At 36.2% G+C, this 16,633-nt stretch overlaps 1 long non-coding RNA gene across 1 annotated transcript in view; it reads right to left on the bottom strand.

Annotated features, from left to right (window-relative positions):
* LOC144252092 (uncharacterized) overlaps positions 1-11,324 on the bottom strand; it is a 76,056-nt gene extending 64,732 nt beyond the window's left edge. Inside the window, exons 1-2 of the long non-coding RNA XR_013342911.1 lie at positions 11,271-11,324; positions 9,302-9,400 (exon numbers count right to left, since the gene is read on the bottom strand). This is a non-coding gene — a long non-coding RNA (uncharacterized LOC144252092). The remainder of the gene's footprint in view (positions 1-9,301; positions 9,401-11,270) is intronic.
* Positions 11,325-16,633: the final 5,309 nt, after the last annotated feature.

The following is a 16,633-nucleotide window of genomic DNA, read 5'->3' as shown; positions in this document are numbered from 1 at the left end:
AGTACACTTGGATTCAAAGACACAGTGCAGAAAAATTAAAATAATGAGAAAGAAATATATATATATATATATATATATATATATATATATAGTAAACTATAAGAGAATTAAAAATGCTAAATTAATATCCAAATAGACTTTCAGACAATAACTATTAGTAAAGATAGGCAAATAAAGGCATTTAATAATATTTTAGAAGTATATTGCAATTATAAATTTATATATGCCTAATTACAGACACCCAGAAGGCACAAAGCAAAAAAGACAGAATAAACAGAGAAATTGGCAATTCAATGATGGTAGCTGTGGAGTAATTCATAGAACAACTACAAATAAAACTAAATAAGGGTATAGAAAACTTGAATAACTGTATCAGAACTTCTGACTCAGCATTGATAGAACACTGTACCAAACAACAACAGTTCCTACATTCCCATGAAATGCATACCTGGAACATTTCCTTGCACAGACCATATGTGAAGCCATCAAAAATTCTCAGTTAATATAAAGATTAAAATCACACAAAATATGTTCTTTACTATCATTGACTTAAATTAAAAATCAACGACAGAAATGAATTTGGGAAATGCTCAAATATTCGTCAATTGAACAACACTCTTCTAAACAATCAATAGGTTGAAGAATAATCAAGGAGAATTAGGAAGTATCTTTTACCAAGTAAAATAAAACCACAAATGATAAAACTTATGGGACTGTCCTGTGTCTGAACTTATAAAGATAATTGAGTGATAACATGGAAAGATCAATGTGATTGAAAGAAAAGCTCACAGGTACTCACAATTCCTCCAGAAACAAGAGGCATGGCTTAACACAAATGGCTGTAGAAGGAACACCAAGTTCTAGCCAAGAGACAGAAGAAAGAGGGAGGGGAAAGCATTGGGTCAGGCCCTTTACTGGGGATTCTGCCACGGAACAAAACAGAGCATGGTGAACAGTTTAGGACTGGCTGGTTGAATACTTTGGTGGACTCTAAGCTGTAGGAGTTGTTACTAGAGACCTGGTACCTGTCCCTGGGATAATTAAGGTAAAAGAACATTATTTCCTGTAGGGGTCAAAGAGAGGGGAATATAGCTCTGGATTGGTTAGTGTGTAAATGGGAAACTTGCTGCACACTGAACCCTTTGCTATCTCTAAGACTGGTGAGCCTCAGGAGAGGTTTGTCAGATTGTAAAACAGCATCATAATTAAAAATATTCACGGTATAGGGATGCAGCTAAATGCATAGCTTTAAGACCTTAGATTGGAAAGAAAGATTCAAACATTTACCCCAAAAGCTAGAAATAGAATAGAAAAATTAAGTCAAAAGTGAGTAGAAGGTAGGGAATAATGGAAATCAGAGCAGAAATTAATGATACAGACAACATAAAAAAAAGAGAAAAGATAAGTTAAACTAAAAGATTGTTCTTTGATCAACAAAAACTGATAAAACTTTACCTAGTCTTACAAGAAAAGCAGAGAAAAAAACTAATTTCCAAAATCAGGACTGGAAGATGGAATGACACTAGAAAACCTACAGAAATTAATAAAATAAACAGGGCTAATATAACTAACTTCACACCAACATGTATGAAGGCAGTCAATGCCAACACAGCTGGCATTACCACATTTAGTGCTTTTCAATTTCAATTTCAATTTCTAAATTATAGAAGCACTGTTAATTTAGTCATCATGTAAATATCACTTTAATTCTAAAGTTTGAATTCTAAAGTTTGTCATGATTTCTGTGACCAGGATCTCTGCCTCCAGCATTCCAAGTGATGGAAGATCTAAAGTCTAGGGCATTGGAGTTATCAAGGCTGTGTGCCTCACAGACTCCTTCAAATGCAAATGTCAGGATGTGACTTCCCTCTTGACCCCCATAGGACAGGTTGCAGAAAAACAATGAAACCATTACACATGTTCAGGAGTCTTCACTCATCAAAGACATTCTCCACTTATGGACTCATTTATTTTCCCTCCTAACTTGTTCCTATAAGGTAGTGTCATAGATAAATTAGTGCTCAGTCCTCTGAGGCACTCTCACATATAGTAAGGAAATCTCAGTTTACAAAGGGAACACATGAATAAAGAATCCACAGCCTTTCAAAGTTAAAAGTCTAGGTAGGAATTTCTAAAACTGTGGTATTGACCAATCCCATCCCATCACCATTACCATGCCCCCCCCCCAAAAAAAAATGTTTTTCAAAATAGGGAAGGATAAGGGTTTACCTTCAATATAAAATTTGAAAAATCCTCCCTATTATCATTATTTCATGAACAAACGTTTTAACATTAAAAAGATATAATATCACAATAATCATAAATTGAATAAATTTCACTTTAAGAAAAAAATTACATGTGCTATCATTTTTTATTTCTATATGGATCCACACAATGCTTTCATAGATCAGCTGAAGTTTACACAAAACATTTGAAAATTGTTGTTTCAGATTTCAGCAATTTTATTCTAAAGTAGTGTTTACCCAAATGTGACATTTAAGATGATTTTGCAAAATAGTTCTATGTTCATAGTTCTATGAATTACTCCACAACTACCATCATTGAATTGTCAATTTCTCTGTTTATTCTGGGATTGGTCAATACCACATGTATTCATGTATACCCAAGACCCTGGGTTCAATCCCCAACATTAAAAGAGAGAGAGAGAGAGAGAGAGAGAGAGAGAGAGAGAGAGAGAGAGAGAGAGAGAGAGAGAGAGAGAAGAAGAGAGAGAAGAGAGAAGAGAGAAGAGAGAAGAGAGAAGAGAGAAGAGAGAAGAGAGAAGAGAGAAGAGAGAAGAGAGGAGAGAGGAGAGAGAGAGAGAAAACCAGACCAAGATCTTAGGTGGCATATGAGAAGTTTTCACAATAGTCTAGACCTGACAATAAATAACACTGAATGACAATTAAGAAACTTCTTTTTCCATTTCCCTTTAGTTTTTCTGATTAGAAAGGGAGACTCAATTCAGTACTAGTATTTTTATTTATTTATTTTATTGGTTGTTTTTAGTTATACCTGACAGTAGAATCCATTTGACAAAATTATGTCTTATTCTAATTCTGACCCTAATACTTCTCCTTCCTTTTCCCTTTCCCCACCCCATGCTCCCTTCCCTCTATTGATCTTTCTGCCATTTACCCATAGTTTTTTTTTAAATTAACTCCATGTAATTTACACCATGATGATATTCACTGTGGTACATTCATATATGTACATAGGAAAGTTATGTCAGATTCAGTGATAAAGAACAAGTGGACATCAATATCAAAGTCTGGAAAAAGTGCATGCATAATTAGCTATAATTTACTAATTTTGCCTTAGTTCTATTATATTTATAATTACCTTCTTTTCATAGTTAACTGTTTAAAATAGTGGTCCAGAATTTCTTCTTAAAACAAATATTTTAGGGTTTTTTTTAAAAGTCATGTTATGTAAACAAAATGTATTAGGTAGGTTCATGATGTGATACACCAAAAGTCAGAAAGGTGTTATGTGAGTGACAAGAGTAAATAGAAACTTAGCTATGTGAGGGCCTTACAGAAATACCTGGTACAGTGCCCTACCCTGGAAACCTGGGCAAAATGAAACAACCTGTTTAAGCCAGAACATCTTGTCTTGATCTCTTTGCCACCTCTTTGGTGTTGATTTATCTTCTTGCATTACCCTTGACCTGGCTAACTTGACCCTAAATATTGCCTAGTCCTTTATCTCAAACTTTAATCCATATTACTGTGAAACTCCCTTGTCCTGTTCTGAATCCCCCGTAAGCCCCAGTGCTCCCAGAACTGCTGCCTACCTAGTGTATTCTGTCAAAAGGACAGATCCCATCCTGTTTTGAGTGCTTCATGCCACCTTTACTCACTCTTGGTGAACTCTGCCTAAGAGCCAGGTTGAATTGTCCATTTGAGACCTATTATCTAACTTCCATTCCAAATTTTAAAAGACTGCCGCAGTCTGGCTGGGCACAAGATCACGAGCCACTCACACTTAGTAGATTCAAACAGCAATCCTTTATTCCCGAACTCACACCGGCCCTGTACAAACACGTTCTGGGGAAATCCAAGTTCTGCCCGCAAAATTCACGTACTCCAACAGGCTTTTAATCCCCAAAACTTTCTGAATTCCACGAGAACTCAACGGGAACTCAGGCAGCAGGATACGCCCTATTCCCAGCAGAAATAACCTTAAACCTGGAACTGCCCTAAACCCAAATTGTCCTAAACCGGGAACGCCCTAAACCCAAGGAGCGGGATACTTCCTAAAACCTGCAGGATACACCCTAAACCTGGATCTACCCTAGTCCTTGAGCAGGGTCACCTTTCTCAAACATACATGCAATGTCACAGCGAATGTCCAAGGCAAGTCCATTTCCACAAGTCCTTCCTCTAAGCAACATGGGGTACGCTGGCAAGGAAATTTCGATGCGTCATTCCTACTTGGCAATGGCCCTCAGCAAAAGACAAGGTACAATTGATCATTTTTCACAAGAATTGACAAAAAAATCGTTTCCTTTTTTATAGTTTTATTGAACCAATCCAGGTCAGCTCATTGAACCAATCCAGTTCATCTCGGCCTAGTCATTAACAGCATCATTCTACAAACTTGATTTTTTCCCCAATACTGTTTCTTATCACAACAGATTTTGATTCCATGAAATAAAAGATCACTACAGCTTCCAGAATCAAGTCAAATAAAATCTCATTTCAGCAGACAAAATATTCACTTTATTTCACTGTCAAGTCCATCAGAACTTGCTCCAGTTTTCAAATAGATTTACTTTCAAAGTCAGGACAGTTTTCTGACCCCAGAATCTCAAGCTTATTTTCTAGACTTTAATTTGCGCAGGCATCATGTTGAAAGGATCTTTGATTTACAGCCCATGCAATGTTTAAACTCTTTTCACCAAAAGCTCTTCACAGAAATAGTTTTCACTTAAGAATATGTTATACTGCTTGAAAATCTTATATAATCTTACATAGTATCTCAAAGGAATGAGAGATCACTGGGAAGTCTCACTCTCAGGCTGAAGCTTCTTCCTTCAATATCTTTAAGTGATGGATGGCTAGGATTGGTGAGATGTGTTATCTGTGGCAATGTAACCATTTATCTCAATGTCGAACTAACTAACCCATATAGAGATCAACTGATCACTTGGCCTCTTTATCAAGCTGAGGAACTAGTACTAAAAATTATGGGAATAAAACAGTTATTTGGGGAAGCTGCATGTCTTGGAATTAAAAAAAAAAGTCATGTTACTTCATGTTACTCAGGAATCATTATAGTGATTACAAAATTACCAAGTTACATTTTAATAAAATTATATCTATATCTTCAGCTGTATCTCCTGACTTCTATTCAAAAGAAAGTAGAAGGGCATTATCATTTAATAGATGCTAGTATTTGTGCTAGGCATTTTTATCTATGTCATCTTATTTAACATTATAGATTTGTCAAAACCCACAGAACTGTATGACAGAAATAGCAAACCCTAACATAAACTAGGAAATTTAGTTAATAATAGTGTATCAATATTCACTTATCAGTTATAATAAATGCACTACAATAATTCAAAATGTTAATAATAGTGGAGAATTATGAAAGGTAAAAGTATATAGGAACTCTATTCTGCTCAATTTTTCTGGTATACCAAAAAACTGCTATAAAAATGATTTTCAAAACTAAAAATAAGAAAAAGATTCATCTTACACACACATTTAACTGTCTATTCATTGGCTTCCTGTTATCCCTACACTCACTCCTGCCAGGCTTCCAAACCCCCACCTTGATATGGACACAGCTCTTGTCAAGGTCAGCTGAGCCCTCTATCTTATTACATCAAACTCTCAATCCTCATCTTACTGGAATCACGTGTCTAACATTAGACACATGAATCACAATCTCCTTGTTGAAACATTCTTTCATTTGGCCTCTAGGCCATCACTTTCACCTGGCTTTTCTCCCTTTTCCCTGGCATCGCCTTTTCAACCTTTGCGGTTTTTTTCTATGCTCTGATGGCTTACCATAGAAGGGCCCAGAGAATCTTTCTGGATTCTTTTCTTCATCTACCTCATTTCCTTAGTGATTTTATTTAACCTGATGGCTTCAAATTAGGCTCTATGCTGGTGATTCTTAATTTTGTATCTTCACACTCAGTCTCTCTCTAGACTTAAAACTATTTAATATCTTGGGTTATTCTGGGTTCTACAGTAAAAGAGAACCAACAGGAATGAGACACTGACTCACAATTTTGGAAGGTGAGAGGTCCAAGTCTGCAGTGTGAGCCAGGCTTGAGCCAGAAGAGCCAACAGTACCTTCCAGTCCAAAAGTTGGCAACCTGGAGGCCCAAGGAAGCTGAGGGTGCACCTCTAATCTGAAGGTAGTCTGCTAGAGAATCCCTTCTTGCCTGGAAAGTATTTTTATTCCTCTCATACCTTCAACTAATTGGATGAGGTCCACTCACATTATATAAGTCAAACTATTTTAGCCAAAGTTCACCAATTTAAATATTAATGTCACCTCAAAACCTCCTCCAAGTTGACATATCAGATTAACCATCACATATCCCAAGCATAATTTGTCCATGTGTGCTCCACCTGTTTTTTCCTCTAACTCAGTTGATGAGAACTGCAGCCTTCCACTAACTCAAGCCAAAACTCTTGGAGTTATTCTTGGGTTGTGCTTTCTCTTATACCACATACAGTTATTCTTCTCATCACTTCCACTGATAACACTATCAACCATACAATTATCAAGTCTCGCTAGGAGACCAGCAAGAGCTTCTTCGCCATCCCCTGGGTTTTTCTCTTAACTTCCTTTTTTCCTACTCTTCTCCAACTGTATTTTGCACACCAATCATCTTAACATTTCATTAAAGGTAGATTAAAATTCAGTAGGGCTGGGGAGGTGGCTCAAGCGGTAGCGTGCTCGCCTGGCATGTGTGCGGCCCGGGTTCGATCCTCAGCACTACATACAAAACAAAGATGTTGTGTCCGCCGATAACTAAAAAATAAATATTAAAAATTCTCTCTGTCCTTCCCTTCCCTCTCTCACTCTCTCTTTAAAAAAAAAAAAGATTCAGTAGACCCCAAGGAAGGGCCTGTGAGTCTCCATTTCTAATATATTCCAGGAGACACTAATGTTCCTGGTTCACAGAGAAATTGAGTAGAAAAAGAGATCTTTCTGTTGTCCTTAATTTTATCAATTACCATATTTTAAAAATGCATGAAAAAATAGTTCCAATAAAAAATGTTCTAGTTGTTGGCAAATCTGTTTAAATGTGCTAGCATTTAAAGTTCTCTAAGTCAAAGTGATACTTTTAAAGCATAAATTAAATCATGTATGTTCTTTGCTCAAAATAATCCCATGGCTCCTCCCATTTCACTCAGTGTAAAAATTATTCTCCTGGCAGTGATCCATGATCATAAATGATCCAATTGCTCCTCTTATCTCTTTCACCTTGATCTCATCTGCTCTCTCCCTTGCTCACTCCACTTCGGTAACACGGGTCTCCACAGAGTACCCAAGTAAGCCTTTCCATCAGCTCTTCCTTCTGCTAAGAGGAAGAGAAAAAGCCCATAGAGAAAAATAAAGCTGGGCAAAGAAGCTGGGGGAAACCTGAGGGTGGAAAAAGCGGTCACAATTCAAACCCAAGGTTCTTCACCAGCAAGTTTCCTCAGCTTTCAATGCTGGCTCCATTGTCAGACTATCAGTAAGTCTTACCCTAACTACCCTATTTTGAATTGTGACTGCTTTTTCCACCCTCAGGTTTCCCCCAGCTTCTTGGCCCAGCTTTATTTTTCTCTATGGATCCTTAGCACCTTTATCATACTCCATAATTTATATACTCATTAACTGTCTTATTCATCTCTATCTTCAAATTTTATGGTGTTTGAGGGAAATGATTTTTTTCTACATACCCAGTGTTGTGCCTTCAGCATTGACAATAATCTTGAACATAGTACATATTCAATAATCATTTATTAAATAAATGATTTACTGAACAAGTATATTATAAAGCCCTTGTTTTTTCCAGGACATTAGACCCTCTTGAAAAAATTAAAAACTTACCTTGACAAAGCTTCAAAAGAAACTGATTCAAAGAAATTGCTCATATAAATTTCACCTTAGTTGAGAAATAAATTTGGCTTTGATTTTGGAAAGACAAATGCAAGTAATTCTTATTAAATATATATAGTTAATGCCACCAGTGTAGTATAATGCAGTAGAATATAAACAACATGTACTTTCCCTTATCAAAATGTATTTAAATATAGAAATATTAAATATTAGTAGTGATGAATCATGGATAATGCATACTCCTATATTTTTAACTTTTTAATTAAATCACTAGTAATTATTTTAATGTATGCCAGATAATTGTATTTTTCCACAATATCAAATTTTAAATACTTCATCATTTCATTTGTATGTAGTAAAATAGAAATTAACTGCTGAATTAAACCAGGTTCTTTGTTTTAAACCTCAGAACCCATCTAGGTATTTTGAGCAAAGATAAATTGATTAAGAAAAAAATAGTGGGATCTCTAAAAGCTCACAGCCAAAAATCAGACTGAATCTCAGCTTTGAGGTTGATTAGCTCTGAATAAGAGCCAGATAACTCTGACAGTCCCCTGAAGGTGGAATACAAAACAGCTCTCACAGTATAGGGGACACAGAAGGTCATTGTAGGGGCAGCCACCCTACGGCCTCTGGCTCTCCATGCCCCTCCAACAACACTGCCAGGAAAAGAGATTCCAAGTAACACCTCCTTCTTAGGTCATATGGTTGTGACTAGCAGCAAGAAGAGAGAAACTTATAGGGTTCTAATATAGGAAAATATCAAAATGTAAGAACAGTTTAAAGGTACTGAGTAACTACAATAACCACACCATCCTCTGGACTCAAAGCAGTTGTATGCTAAAAATTGTTTAATGAGTTATCTCTTTTGATGAGAGTGAGGGGGAGACTGATTCCCAGTATTTACCTCTTTCCCTGCTCAAAATAGTCCCACCATGGCTGATTTCTAGTTACTAATACGATATCACTAAACGAGTTTTGGAAAGAGATGTACAATATGACATGTAGTATTTCTATCACATAAATACAATAGATGCAAATTTCCTCAAAATCAGAACAAACAGCAAAATCTAATAAAACAAATAGGAAAGTATAAGTTTGGAGCATTCATCACCTTTGTTTTAATATAATTTATTTAGTAGAAAGTTGTCTTAGTCTGTTCTAGTTACTAGAAGAAAATACCAAAGTTGGAGTGGCTTATGAATAACAGAAATTTATTTCTCACATTTCTGAATGCTGGGAAATCCAAGATCAAGGCATTGGCAGATTCACTGGCAGATGAAGGGCTTCTTCCTGGTTCATAGATGTCATCTCATAGCTGTTTCTTAATATGGGAGGAAAGATGAGAGAACTTTTTGGGGTGTCTTTTGTAAGACCAGTAATCCCATAAATGAGGGCTCTATCCTTGTGACTTATTCATTTCCCAAAAGCTTCAACTCCAAATACTCTCCTACTGGGGATTAGGTTTCAATCTATGAATTTTGGAGGAACACAAACATTTAGTATATAGCACAAATTCATATGATTTAATTTTTTTTTTTTTTTTTTTTTAAATTTTTTTAATATTTATTTATTTATTGTTTTTTTTTTTTAGTTCTCGGCGGACACAACATCTTTGTTTGTATGTGGTGCTGAGGATCGAACCCGGGTCGCACACATGCCAGGCGAGCGCGCTACAGCTTGAGCCACATCCCCAACCCCATGATTTAATTTTTAATAATGGATATTTTTCATGTAGCTCATAGGATTTCTGACACTTTGGGAACCGTGTCTCACCAGCCATACAGCTAACTTTACCACATCACCGGCTCAAAGTAGACAACACTGTTTTCTTCCTACATATTTGATATCTTTATAGTTTCTAAAATAATTAGATAATCTTTTCCCTGAAGTGTTTATAAAGATTCCTAGTGTATTCTTTAGGAAAGAAAATGGAATTCTTAGCTTCTTTAATTTCTTCTCATTTATCTGCCTTTAATTTTGCATGCCTAATCTAGGGCTTCATCTTACATGTTCAGTCAGTCTGTCACAGCTCTGATGGCAGTCTTTCCTTGCTTGTTAAGGCCTGCATGCTGAGTTTCACATAAACAGTTTAATACTTTTGATTAGTTGATAACTATATTTATTCTCTGAAAGTGAGATTTTATATACCCCAAGCTTCTGTTGCTAGATAAGGGCCCTTTATTTCCTTAGTATTTAATTAATTTCAACCCATTTTACAGCTCAGACTTCACTCATTTAAGGTGGACTTATCTGAATCATTCATGTTCTAATGTACCCAAGTTTAAGATCCCTCCTCAGTGTTCCCAGAGAACCCACTCTTAGTTCTATCATTACCTTCAGCAGCACACTAACAATGATGTTTGGGAACTACTGATTTACTTGTCTGCCTTGACATTAACTTTGAGGCAGGGGTCCTATTTTATGGTCTTTATATTACCAATACCCTTTGAGAACAGTACAAGGGATACAGTGAACACTCCTCAATTTATCTACCTGTTCATGCATTCATTCCTTCATTCAACTTATTCCATACATGCTGAGCATCTTCAGATGCTGATTTGAATGCTAGAGATAACCGTGAAAAAAAATCCTAAAATTATACAACCAACACTATAAAGGGTGTATTAGTAACAAGAGTATGTTGGATGATGATACATACTATGGAGAAAATTTAAAATAATGAAGGTGGGTTGTGGGTGGTGATTATGGCTTTTAAGTGTTAAGACTATTTCATTGGTAAGTTGACACTTGAAAAGATCAGAAGGAGGTGAGAAGGCAAATATAAATAGCCAAAGATAATCCCGCTCTACTTTCACAGGACAATATAAAATGGAACCTTTTTCAGCTGGTGTTTCAGAACCAGTGTTTTAGTCAACATTTTTATGAGGCCGAACATCATGGAGGGTATATCAGAAATAGAAAATAGAGAATAAAGAATAATAGAGAATAAAGAAAATAGAGAATAAAGGGCCAAGGTCCCAATAAACTTCAAACCCACCTCAGTGATCTATCCTTCAGCTAGGCCCCACTTCCTAAAAATTGCAACACCTAATAGTGCCACAGGCTGGCAACCAAACCTTTAGCAAATGTCCTTTGGGGGACATTTCAGATCCAAACCATAATATCTGGCTTATCAGATTCTAGTGGGTCTCCTTCTGAAAGCAGTTCCCACCCCCACAGCAATTACTCACTCTACACATGGAAGTCTCCTTTCTCTTCTTCCTGCTTCTCCATTTAAACCCTGGCTCCTCTCTTGCCTTTGTGACTCACCCTGCTCTTTTATTCTTGGTCATATTTCTGTATTCTGACTCATTCAATTCTAATCACTGAGGATATATTTCCTATGTGACCAGCACAATGCTAGGTGAGAGGAATTATTGCAAAAATCATGAGATCCTTGAGGACCTTCTACCTAAATCCTGAAAAGAAACAAACAACCCCTTTCTCTCCACAAATGTCTGCATGGATGTCTTACTGTCTATGAAGTGATTTCTATTTTGTTAGCAAAGAAAATGGAAAAAATCAAGTAAAAGGATATATATATATATATATATATATATATATATATATATATATATAATTACACATAGAATTGGAGAGAGGTTTATTCATTATCATTGCTTATAGCTTCTGATTACTTCCCAAATCCTGGTCTTGAAAAGGCCATTTTTTTTCCCCTTGCAGACAGGCAGTAACTGGATATGCATTATTCATGTACTCAAAGCATCTACATTGGTATTTCAGTAAAATACCACCTCTCTTTTAGATCAAACTGTAATAATCACATAGTAGCTAAAAAACAACTGAGACTTTGTTGTAGAGTTAAAGTTCCCAAAAGGCAAAGTTTATTTTTATTGATTTTAAAACAACATGAAATGCAAGGGACTGGAAACTGGCAGAGTAGAGGAATTCAGTACACAGGGGCTGCTCCCTGAGATTAAAATCAATAGTTTTGTAGCTGCATGATGAAGTAGGAGGCGGGGCATGGGAAAGTACTCAAGTACAGTCTAGAGAGTCAGTGGCCATGTAAAACCCAGAGATCTAATTTTTTCGAATAAAAAAAAGAGAACTAAAAATGGAACAGTCTGCACCAGTGCTGGACATGTAGCAACTCCATAGGGAAGAGGAAGCTCTCCTCCATGTTGAAGTAGAAAAAAAATTCTTATGGATTTCAAGAAATATAGACTTCACTTTTCTGCAGAGGAGGTCAGAAACCTCTGATTTTTTTTTCTGGTTTTCTTTATTCCATGTCTCTAAGATCCAATAAAATTTTTCCCCCCTATTCCCCCACTGGGTCAGTGGGTACCCACCCCAAGAGGCAGTCAAGGCTGAGGCATGAGACTGTGACACAGAATTGTTGTAGCAGACAAGACTGCCAGTCTCTGGGGCTGCAAATAGAAGGGAGGCAGAGCAGGCACTTTTTGAAGCTGGTGATCTGAGCTTTGAGACAAGTCTAGTAGAAGGCATGCTGCCTGCAGCCCTAAACCCAGCCCAGACCCCAGGGGGCAGTTTCTTCCTTAATGCTCAAAAGCATTTGGAGGGTCCCTGCTGGGACTTGGACACCAACTCATACCTATTCTCAACATATAGACTGAGGCTAGCAGGATGTGGGGTACAAAACAATCTGTACCAGCCCACAGGCTCTTCAGGTTCAAGGGTTGGCTAGGGGGCTCCCACTATAACCATCCCTGCCTCCTGTTATAAAAGATGGAGCTATTGAGGTAAATTTAACACTGCAGTGGTTCCCTCAGCAATCACTGGTAGGCAAAAAGAGGAGGAACATAGCATGCAAACTCTCTGTTTTTTTGGCCTGTTGGTATTAGAAGTAATAGGAACAAACAACTTCAATTGTGTGGTACAGACCTCTCCATAGTTGCTAGGTTCTAAAATCAAATCACTTCAAAGAAGTGTCTCCATTTTAATTACATCAGCAAGGAGAAATTTAATCTTGTTTTGTTTTTGCACTTTCTATTGTTTTGTAAATGATTTCATTCTATTTTCCCTTATTATTTGTGTACTGATATTTCTATCTAATTTTATGTATTTTTCTGTGAATTGTGATAATTTTATTATCTCTCTTTATTATTATTTTTATTTTCTCCTCTAATCATTTCTTCTTCTGTCTCCCTGCCTTCTACACTTTTTTCCTTTCTATATATTTTATTATTAAGTATAATTCCACTACTGCCTAATTTTCACTATATTTTATATTAATCATTCTTTTCTTTCTTTAAATAGTAGATTATAGAGATCATATTTAATAACTTTTGAATTATATACTGATACATGGTATGCTTCTAAGTTATCACTCTTAAGTTACCACTGTTATTAGTGATTATTCTGTTCTCTCAGTGGGGTGCTGGAGGCTGGACCACGCACTTCATGGGTGCTTTGATGCTGAGATATAGCCCCAGAGCTCATTATAAAGTTATAACTTCTCATTAAAAAGACAAACATAATAGAAGAAAATCTATCACAAAATAAGTATAAATCTCAATATGGAATCACAGGAACTATGAGAAAATGAATCAACAAGATGCCTTGGAAAGTTCATAACTCTTCAATAAATGAATCCATAGATATTGCAGTGGATGTAATACTAGACAAAGGATTAAAAAATTGTTAAAATGATCAATGATTTCAAAGAATATACAAAGAAATAAGTAAATGAAATTAGGAAGACAATATAGGAAACAAATGAGAAATTTGATAAAGAGATAAAGATTCTGAAAAAGAACAAAACAGAACTCATGGAAATGAAAAGCTCAATAAATTGAAAGTCTCAACAAAGTTTCAGGACTTGAAGACAAAGTGAATGAACTTAAACATTCGGACAGTAATTTAAAAAGATTAGAAACTATGGATAGAATATATAAGATTATGTGGAATATACAGAATAGATAAAATTAAAAGACCTAACTTAAGACTCATGGGCCTTGAAGAAGGAGTAGAAATACAGGCTAATGGCATGGACAATGTATGCAGTGAAATAACAGTAGAAATTTTTCCAAACAATGGGAATGAGATGGATAATTAGATACCAGAGGCATTTAGAACTCCAAATAGAAAAAAATCAGAAAAGAATTTCTCTATAACATATATTAGCTAAAATGCCAAAAATTTAGAATAAAAAACTTTAAAACTACAAAAAAGAAACACAAAGTCACTTATAAAGGCAAACCCATCAGAATAACAAAAATATTTCTCAGAAGAAACTTAAAGGGCCAGGAGTTCACTGAATAGTATATTTAAGAGTTCTGAAAGAAAATAACCACCACCCAGATTACTATATCCAGCAAATGTTTCCTTTCAGAATTGAATAAGAAACAAAAATATTCAAGATGAACATGAGCTAAACAAATTTATGACCTTAATCCAGCATTTCAGTAAATACTTAAGAAATCCTGCACACTGAATAAAAAAAAACAACCAAAGAGAGTTCAGGAAAAAATAAACCTCATTAAAGGAGTAGATAAGCAAATGATATTATAAACAAATAAATTAGAAATAAAACAAAGTGACAGAAAGTAATACAGATCTTTATATAATAATAATATAAATGAATTTAATTCTTCAATTAAAAGACATGGACTAAAAGATGGAATTTAAAAACAATACAAACTATAGGTTATCTGCAAGAAACCTTCCCAACAAAGACAGAAAGGATGGAAATAGACTCAAAGCAAGCAGGAGTAGCTATTTTCAATATCCAACAAAGCAGATGTCAGTCAAAATTGGAAGACAAAAAGAGAGTCACACATAAAAGTAAAAGGGACAATCTAAAAAGAAGGTAGAGGAGGTCAGGCCTAGCCCAGATCCACCCACAGCAGCCTATACAGTACCCAGGCTCACAATAGGCCAGGTCCATCCCACCACCTGCAGACACCGGTGGGAGCCCAGCCTCTGGCACAGGGACACCTTTTCAGACCAGCAGACTACTGTGGGAGGTCAGGCCTGACCCAGATCCACCCCCACCAACTTGCGTGGGACCCAGATCCAGGGTAGGTCCGAGTTCATCCCCCACCCACCTGGGAGCCCATACGTAACCCAATTCTGTCTTGGGACACTGCAGTCATCACCATAGCCTCCCCCATGCAGTAGCTCCAAACTTTTTGATAACAGACAGGGTCTAGAAGGAGCTGCATCTCAGAGCAGGCATCCCAAAGACAGTGTAAGGCCAACCCTTTCAGCCCCATCTCTGTAAGACATTACTTACATCTTGGGGCACCTCCACCATTATCTCGAGTTACCTCAGCTATTGCCACCACCACCTTTATTTGAAGTAGTATACATTGAGGGACAACATATCTCAACACCTTAAAGGCTATCTATGTTAAGCCCCAGGCCAACATCATTCTAAATGGAAAAAAAAATGAAGGCATTCCCTCTAAAAACTGGAACAAGGTAGGGGTGCCCTCTTTCACCACTTCTATTTAACATAGTTCTTGAAACACTGGCCAGAGCAATTAGAGAGACAAAAGAAATTAAAGGGACACACATAGGAAAAGAAGAACTCAAATTGGCACTATTTGCTGATGATATGATTCTACACCTAGAAGACCCTAAAAGTTCCCCCAGAAAACTTCTAGAAGTAGTAAATAAATTTAACAAACTAGCAGGATATAAATTCAACATCCATAAATCAGATTCATTTCTGTATATCAGTGACAAATCCTCAGAAAGGGAAATGATAACAAATACCCCATTTACAATAGCCTCAAAAATAAAATAAAATACTTGGGAATCAACTTAACAAAAGAGGTAAAAGATCTATATAATGAAAATTAGAGAATCCTAAAGAAAGAAATCAAAGAAGACCTTAGAAGATGGAAAGATCTACCTTGCTCTTGGATAGGCAGAATTAATATTATCAAAATGACCATTCTACCAAAAGTACTATACAGATTCAATACATTCTGATCAAAATCACAATGATATTCCTCATAGAAATAGAAAAAACAGTCATAAAAACTCATCTGGAAAATAAGAGACCCAGAATAGCTAAAGCAATCCTTAGCAGGAAGAGTAAAGCAGGTGGCATCTCTGTACCAGACCTTAAACTATACTATAGAGCAATAGTAACAAAAACAGCATGGTATTGGCACCAAAGCAGACTTGTAGACCAATGTTACAGAATAGAGGACACAGAGACTAACTCACAAGATTATAATTATCTTATATTAGACAAAGGTGTCAAAAACATGCATTGAAGAAAATATAGCCTCTTCAAAAAATGGTGCTGGGAAAACTGGAAAGCCATATGCAACAAAATGAAATTAAGCCCCTGCCTCTCACTGTGCACAAAACTCAACTCAAAAATGGATCATGGACCTAGCAATAAAACCAGAAACCCTGCATCTAATAGAAGAAAAAGTAGGCCCTAATCTCCATCATGTGGGATTAGGCCCCAACTTCCTTAATAAGACTCCTTTGGCACAAGAATTAAAATCAGGACTGAATAAATGAGATGGATTCAAACTAAAAAGTTTTTTCTCAGCAAAATAAACAATCTGTGAAGTGAATAGAGAGAGCCTACATCTTGGAAGCAAATTTT

Source organism: Urocitellus parryii, chromosome 2, assembly GCF_045843805.1.
Source record: "Urocitellus parryii isolate mUroPar1 chromosome 2, mUroPar1.hap1, whole genome shotgun sequence".
Taxonomy (NCBI): Eukaryota; Metazoa; Chordata; class Mammalia; order Rodentia; family Sciuridae; genus Urocitellus; species Urocitellus parryii.
This window is presented reverse-complemented; position numbering and strand designations above follow the sequence as displayed.